The sequence below is a fragment of the Crocuta crocuta genome, unplaced genomic scaffold (genome assembly GCF_008692635.1).
Source record: "Crocuta crocuta isolate KB4526 unplaced genomic scaffold, BGI_CrCroc_1.0 scaffold258, whole genome shotgun sequence".
NCBI lineage: Eukaryota > Metazoa > Chordata > Mammalia > Carnivora > Hyaenidae > Crocuta > Crocuta crocuta.
The window spans coordinates 5,539,196-5,547,652 of NW_027532842.1; the positions used below are offsets into that span (position 1 = coordinate 5,539,196).

General features: G+C 46.8%; 1 long non-coding RNA gene across 1 annotated transcript in view; it reads left to right on the top strand.

The window, feature by feature from the left end:
- Window positions 1-1,691: 1,691 nt before the first annotated feature.
- LOC144216151 (uncharacterized) overlaps window positions 1,692-8,457 on the top strand; it is a 19,992-nt gene continuing 13,226 nt past the window's right edge. Inside the window, exon 1 of the long non-coding RNA XR_013330580.1 lies at window positions 1,692-1,783. This is a non-coding gene — a long non-coding RNA (uncharacterized LOC144216151). The remainder of the gene's footprint in view (window positions 1,784-8,457) is intronic.

Here is an 8,457-nt window from a genome sequence, read left to right on the forward strand (position 1 = left end):
ACCACTGGAGCCTGGTTCAGATTCTGTGTCTCCTTCTCTCTCTACCCCTCCCCCGCTTGTGCTCTCTTTCTCTCTCAAAAACAAATAAAATTAAAAAAAAAAAAAGTGAAGTACAATGATCATTTAGGGTAGCATATGTAATAGTGTAAATATGTGTAAATATTTACACATTTACAAATAGTGTAAAATAGAAAACATAACATGAAATTTGAAAAGTTTTAAATTTTGGTATTTTAGATTTATATTTTAAATGAACGAATTGAACCTCAGGGGAAAAGAAAGAAAGAATTTTTTCCTGCGATTGTGATCGATATGTGATTTGAGAGCTAGGAGCCACACTACTTCAAAGATACCCACATTTTTAGTGGGATGAAAGAAAGTTGGAATAATGTGAAAATCAACAATTCCTCTGATTGTGGGGATGTATTCTCTGGAGAAAAGCAGAAGCACTTTTAAAGTTAAGTATATTAATCACTGTCATCTCTGGGAACCTGCCCAAACAAATCATTCTCCCAGCAATGTCTGCCTTGAGCCAACTTGGGCACTTAACCACTAAATTAGGCACTTCCCCCCACCCCCCAAAAGACATAATTTGGCCAGTAAGAATTTGGTTATGCAATTAAATGTTGACCAGTTAGGAGGTGAACGCCCTAGACTTGGAAGGTTTGGTATTTTGATGATTCAAAGTATAAACAGCTTCCCTCCTCCCCACAATAAATAACAGATGTAAAAATTTTAATTTAATTTCAAATTGGCCAGTCTTCAAAGCCATACTCTAAGCCATACACTAAGGTATTGAGGATAATAAGAAAAATTAAAATGCCACTAGCAGGGAGAACCAGTTTTTAAAAAATGAAAAGAAAAAGAAGGACAAATTTCTTTAGAAACTGATTAAACACTCTTTTCCTGTTAAACATAAGAAAAATGAAAGAATTTTCAAAGAATGTTGACCAGTGATAAGACTATCTTGTAAAAACTGTATTTTTTTTTTTTTTTTTTTTAGAGAGAGAGAGTAGGGGAGAGGGGCATAGGGGGAGAGAGAGAATCTTATGCAGGTTCCACATTCAGTGGGGACCCCGATGTGGGGCTCAATCTCACAAACCATGAGATCATGAGCTGAGCCAAAATTGAGAGTCGGATTCTTAACCAATTGAGAAACTAGGTGCCCTGAAATTTGCTATTTTTAAAAAAGTGTTTACTTATTTTGAGAGAGATAGCATGAATGGAGGAGGGGGAGAGAGACAAAGGGGGGGGAGAGAGAGAGAGAGAGAGAGAGAGAGAGAGAATCCCAAGCAGGGTCTACTCTCAGCATGGACCCTGACATGAAGTTAGATCTCATGAGCCGAATCAAGAGTCTGATGCTTAACCAACTGAGCCACACAGGCGCCCCATGAAACATACTACTCGAAAGTGTGCAGCTCGGGTCACCTGGGTGGCTTAGTCGGTTAAGCGGCCAACTTTGGCTTAGGTCATGATCTCACAGTTCGTGGGGTCGAGTTCATTGGGCTCTATGCTCACCGCTAGCTCAGAGCCCGGAACCTGCTTCAGATTCTGTGTCTCCCTCTCTCTCTGCCCCTCCCCGCTTGCACTCTGTCTCTGTCTCTGTCTTTCTCTCTCAACAAATAAACATTAAAAAAAAAAAAAAGTGTGCAGCTCAGTGGCCTTAAGTACATTCACAGTGTTGTGGAACTGTCACGACCATCCATCTCCAGAACTTTTTTATTATCCACAGCTGAAACTCTGTGCTCGTTGAACATAAGTCCTCATTTCCCGCAAGTCCCTGGTAAGCACCATTCTACTTCCTGTGTCTATGAATTTGACTCTTCTAGCTTTGACTGTTCTAACAACCTCATACAACAGAATCCTACAGCATCTGTTCTTTTGTGTCTAGCTTATTTCACTTGGCATAAAGTGCTAAAGGGTCATCCATGTGATAGCATATATCAGAATTTCATTTCCTTATAATGGCTGAAGAAACTTCCATTGTATGTATGGACCACATTTTGTTTATGCATCTGTCCGTGGGCCTCTGGGTTGTTTCCCCCTTCCTTTTAGATGGCTGCATAGTTTTCTGTTCTGTGGTTGTAACATATTACATAAACCAGTTTCCTACTGATGGATGTCTTGGCTAGCTCCATGTTTCAGTGAATCATTGTAAACTTAAACCATTTCATTCATACGTGTGTATCGATTAAACACATTTCTTGAGATGGATTTGCTGAAAAACAATGTTAGAGGCTTATTACATTTGAGGCCATTACTAAATTGCCCTCCGTGGAAATGATACCACTTTACATATTCTTTTGAGTCGGTTTCCCTACCTCCATCCCAATACCAAGCGCTACCTGACTCCTTCATTTTTGTTCATCTCCTGGCAGAAAATCGTGTCTCAGAAGAGTTGCAATTTGCGTTTTTCTTATCGAGTGAACTCCGAGTTTTAGGGCCATTGTATTTATTTATTTATTTATTTATTACTGGGACTAATCTTCATTTCCTTTGTTCATTTTTAAAAAAAATTTTTAAATGTTTTTTATTTATTTCTAGGAGAGAGAGAGAGAGACAGCGTGAGCAGGGGAGGGTCAGAGAGAGAGGGAGTCACAGACTGAAACAGGCTCCAGGCTCTGAGCTGGCAGTCAGCACAGAGCCTGACGCGGGGCCCGAACCCACGAACCGCGAGATCATGACCTAAGCGAAAGTCGGACGCTTAACCGACTAAGCCACCCAGGCGCCCCTCCTTTGTTCATTTTTAATTAGGCTATTGAGTTGGGTTTTTTTTCTTCCCTCTGCTTTATATTGGCTGCTGTTGAAAAATTTGCTTTTGTTTGGCATCCTTGATGTAGGTGGTGGGAGACTTTTGGAGCTCTGCTATGGAACGGGAGCTTTGTCTAAGAAGAGAGAAACCTGCTTTTCAACACCATTGACCAAATACTGGCTCCATGACAATAAATATTATTAAGGGGACAGACCATCTGATGTTGTAGGAGGCTTTATTGGAGCAATTATGTTCAGGAGAAAGTATATCTCTGTGAGAACATTATGAAAACTTCTCACAGTGTGCTTAAGATTTTTTTTAAGTTTATTTATTTATTTTGAGAGAGAGTGAGAGAGCACGAATGGGGTAGGGACAGAGAAAGAGGTAGAGAGAGTTCCAAGCAGGATTTGTGCTGTCAGTGCAGAGCCTGATGTGGGACTCGAACTCACAAACCGTGAGATCCTGACCTGAGCCGACATCAGGAGTTGGATGCTTAACAGACTGAGCCACCCAAGTGCCCCTACAGTGTGTTTTAATGCTGTTTAGGATTTATTCATCTTTCAGAAGGTGGGTGTATAAATCCTAGATAATAAATAAATTGGTGTGTACTGAAAAAAAAAAAACCCAAACCTAAAAACAGCGTATTGCTAAATTTCATTTTGCTGACCCGATGAAGCGTCCAACTCGACCTTCCCCACTCTGGACTCGTTCCTTTGACCCACAAAGCCGCTCCTCAGTTCCCGTACCTCCTGACTGGGTCTTCGCAGACAGCTGTCACCATCCTCTGTGTGCAGCCGGCTTATCGCCAGCGTCCGTCCCGTGTGCCCACCACTCTGTGTCTCCGTGGCCGCTACCTTGCCCAGAGCGTGGCATCTCGCTCTCCTGGGTTCCTGCAGCAAACCTCCAACTGGCCCTTTGCCTCCCAACTTGTCCCCGTTCACTGGCTCTGATCCGTAGCCAGGGGTACAGTGACAGAGTGCAAAGCCGACCGGCACATCTCCCTTAAAATCCTTTGATGGGCCCCTGTTGCCCTGAGGCTAGAACTCAAACTCCTTAACGTGGCCTCCGAGGCCAGCGTGCCCTGGCCTGTCCCGCGTACCTCTCAGTTCCCTCCTTCACCACACCCCTTTTCCAACACTTCCCACTTCGAAATCTTTCAATCCCTCAAACTCGGGTGTGTGCATTCATGTTTCGGGAACACTGACTTTTCTGGAATGTTCTCCCCTCTTCCATGTCCTCTACCTCCTTCACCTGGAAAACTTCTACTCGCACTTCTTCTGTCCAGCAAGTCTTGCCTGACACTCTCTCAGGCTGAGTCCGTGGCTTCTCCTGGGTCCCTCAATGTCCGTCATCTGCCATGATCGCCCTGTGCCATAAGGGCCTGTCCCTTGTACAGACAGCTTCTCCCCGCCAGGCCGTAAGTGCCCAAGGAGCGGGACCCAGTCTCCCTTGTTCCCCAACATCGCCCTGCAACTAAACACATGCTGTGCCCATCAGTATCTGTGGATGAGTGGTGGCGGAACGACGCCCCGAGTGCTGAAGGAGAGTGTCTTCTGGGCACGGGGTGCTGCCGTGCGTGAGTGGGTTGTGATAACGGTACGTATTGAAATGCTGAATATCTTCCCAGCAAATTCTGAAATCTGTGTGGCAAGAAAAGAAGGTGAGGTTAGCTGTGCTCTTGTTTGCCTAATGGCCGGCTAGCCCCATGAGCACGACACTGAGGATGAGAGTCGCTCAAGGTTGAGACTGGGTAGCAGGGAAGAGGGCACCTGCCAGTAATCTGAGCAGGGTCCCAGACAGGGAGGCGCTCACTTAGGGCAGGTGGGGCGTCCGAGCTTGGGGCAGAGGTGCCAGTGGCGGTCAGTGCGGAGGGGATTGGTTTTGAGGGCGCCATGACACAAATTGTTACGTTAGAGGGCAAGAGTCCTATGGTTTTAACAGTCACTCACATTCTCTCTTTGAGACAGAAGTGTAGTTTGGGGCTGATTTAGAAGGACACCTGTGTTTGCAAAATAGAGTCATTGATTTGGGACTTTGGGTTTGATCGGCACGCAGTACAGTGGAAATAATAAAGGTCATACTTTAGTGGAGTCTGTCTAACGTGAGCAAGCAAACCGTGAGCTGAAGTCACTCTCAGATGACTTCCCTCCCGCTTACTTTTTCTGCTTGGAAATGTACTGTGAATAAGAAACTTCTCCTCTGTGGGGGGTTCACCTGCAAGGTTAGTGAGTCGCCACCTCCCAGAGGCCAGCCATCTGTGCTGTTACTTTCTTCTCTCCCTCTGGAAGCCGATGGGACAAGTTCCCATGACACAGCCAACAAGCAAAAAGAGCGAGAGTTTCAACGGCACGGTTCATGTCGCCTCTGGGACTGGAGGCAGCATTCTTTGAGAACAGCTGTTTAAGAGGTAAAGGGGCGCCTGGGTGGCTCAGTCAGCTAAGTGTCTGACATCAGCTCAGGTCATGATCTCACGGTTTGTGAGTTCGAGCCCCGCATCAGGCTCTGTGCTGACAGCTCAGAGCCTGGAACCTGCTTCAGATTCTGTGTCTCCCCTTCTCTCTGCCTCTCCCTTGCTCATGCTCTGTCTCTGTTTCTTAATAATAAATAAATGTTAAAAAAATTTTTTAAAAAGGTAAATATTCCTCCCATCCCAGAATACCAAGAGAACTGACTGTTCAAGCTACTGTGACCTCTGTTTATAAAAGATCAGATTCGGAAGACCTTGTACTTGGGGTTTGGGGTGGGACGACTGTTGTTTCCCTTCTATTCTGAGAAGATCTTATGTGAAGAGAGTCCTCATTCAGAAGGAAGATTTTAGCGTTGTGAAATCTGTAAGCACATGCAGTTACCCCAAACAGGAGGAAGGAAGGATCATGAGGACCGCGGGGTGGTTTCACAACAGCAGCTTACATTCATTCACAAGCCAAGTGCTCTGCTGGGTGTTTGATGCGGGTTAGGTGGACTTGGCCTTCACAGTATGATACAAAGTTGGTAAAATAATCGGGGCCACTCGTGGACAGAGGACTGCTCTCTGATGCTCCCCAGGTCCAGGTACTAAGTGTTAAGCAGAGAGCTGGTGCTCAGCTACGTGCCCTGACCCCAGGCGATCTGCTGCCCCCCAGTGTCCAGGGGCCATGGCCCAGGTGTAAGTCAGCGCCACTCGGCCTGCCCGTGTGACCTGTGCCATTTACAGAAGGGCCTGCGTCAGAGCAACGTGACACACCCAGGCTGTTTCCAGGGTTAAATACAGCAGTGAGGTCATATCTTAGTTAGGGTAACGCTAAGTCCTACACTAAACAGCCCAGCATCTCAGTGTCTTATTTTTAGAGTTTTTGAGAGAGAGAGAGAGAGAGAGACAGCAAGCAGGGGAGGGTCAGAGAGAGAGGGAGGCACAGAATCCGAAGACAGGCTCCAGGCTCTGAGCTGTCAGCACAGAGCCCAACGTGGGGCTCGAACCCACGAACCGTGAGATCATGATCTGAGCCAAAGTCAGATGCTTAACCGACTGAGCCACCCAGGTGCCCCTGAAACGTTTGACTTCTGTCTTCGTCGTAATGCAGTGGGATTGATCCAGAGGTCGCAGACAGTAGGAACACGTACTAACTTCATGGCATTTTCTTTCTAAGAAGACAAGATATTAGTGAGCCTGGGTGAGAGGAGGAAGATAAACCTAGAGCCATTCACCCTCTCGGCTTCTCTTTGAGCTGGGGAATGGGTCTTGTCTCCCCTTTGGGCTCCGCCTGGAACAGACACCGTCAGCTTTCCAGCGTGTTGACTCACCTGGCAACTCGTGAGGCTTGTCAGGCTCCATGGACATGTAAGCCGGGTCCTTATAATGGGTTTTCTCTGGATAGATAGTTATGGATCCAGAGATCGACTGATCGATCTAAAATCTATTGAAGAACCCTGATGAATACAGCACTTAGGCCCCTGCTCAGCCCCTGGGCAAAGTCCTCTGAGACTTAGACAGGGTGGTTCTCTGTCTGGCTGCCTGTTGAACCACGCAGGGAGCTTCTCGATCAGAGATTCTGGTATAATTGGTATTTATTTTTAAAAGCTCCCCAGGCGTTTCTACTTGAAAAGGCCTCCCAGTGGTTGGGGCTGAGAACTGGGACAAATCTGAGCATTGTAGGCGCCTCACAGTCACACCTGGGAGGTGACTCCCTGTTACAGGTGTGGACTCCCTGAAGCGAAGCGCAGGACTGAGGAGGACACCGGAACGCTGGAGGGGGACAGTCAGTCACAAGAGGACCAGACGCTCCTACCTGACGGTTGATGGAAGTGAGGATTGGAACCTGGTTCCGTACTTGAAGGTGGCTTTGTGACTGTGTAGACAGGAGAGAGGGGCCGAGAGGCTGGATGGTGTCGTGGGTAGGAGCTCTGGCACCTTGACTTTGTCACCTCGTTATGTACCTTCCTTTACTCTATCCGGGCATCCGTTCACTCATCCGCAGACTTGAGATGATTAATGACTGAACCTACCTTCTAGAATTGTTGAGAAAACTGAGTTAACACAGAAGAAATATCTAGAGGCACTTGGGTGGCTTAGTCAGACACCTGACTCTTCATCTTGGCTCAGGTCATGATCTCTCGGTTCCTGAGATCAAGTCTCACATCAGGCTCTGCATGAACAGCGTGGAGCCTCCTTGGGATTCTCTCTCTCTCTCTCTCTCTGCCTTTCCCTGACACTCTCTGTCACTCTCTCTCTCTCAAAATGAAGAAATAAACTTTAAAAGGCTGTCTAGAGCAATAATTAGTTGTCACTTGCTTAGTGCTCAGTAATGCCAGTTACTGTTTTTCTGATGTTTCGTTGCGTCTCCACAGGATGGCAGCTGTCTGGGATGTAGCCCCCGCCCCTCCCCCTACATGCAGATGTACTCCTCCTTCTAGATTGCACTCTTTCCGTGCCTCCGTTGCTGATCAATACCCCTTTCTTTAGTTCTTTATGGACGGTGGTCATTAATGCCTTTGTTTAGGTGAACGCAAGTTCTGCCAGTCTGGAAGGTTGCCATATATTTAAAGTGACTTTGGGTTTCCCTGTTCTCAACGTGTCTGTTAGTTTTTGAAACGCAGTTCACAAAGGGACTCTTTGTCTAGTTATATTTCTTGGTAGGGTGTCTCACTCTACGCACGTCATCTACTGACCGCATGTGGTGATGTCACCTGTGCTTTCAGAGAAGAGTAGAAGGCACTAGAAAAGATGTGGTTTTAAAAAGTCAGCGACCTGAGCTGCTGTGCAGAAGATGACATGAGCCAGCTCCATGGAAGGTCGTGAGCATGGCATCCCCTACGCGTGGCCCACCAAGGCGCCTCAGAGTCCTCTGCTCCTCCACAGTCACACACACCTTAGCGCCTCCCGTGGGAGGACAGAGCATCCCAGGGCTGGTGACGTTTAAGGCCAAGGCAGTGGTTTTATATGGACTGCTACATTTTTATTAAGGGTTTTAGTTGATCCACTACAGACTAGTCTGGAGTTGGTGTAAACGGTGTTAAAATGCTGTCATTGCCAACCATGTGTCATGCATAGAATCGCACATATTTCCCTCATCAACAATTTATAGTAACAAGGCCTGTCTGCACATAAGAGGTAACACCACCTCTCTAGAAGGCTGATGTTGTTTCATGGAGGCCGAGTGCTCGGTGCCGGATGCTGCTGATGGCATTCTCGGCCAGGGAGCTGGCAGGATGTGCGTTTATCGTTCCCA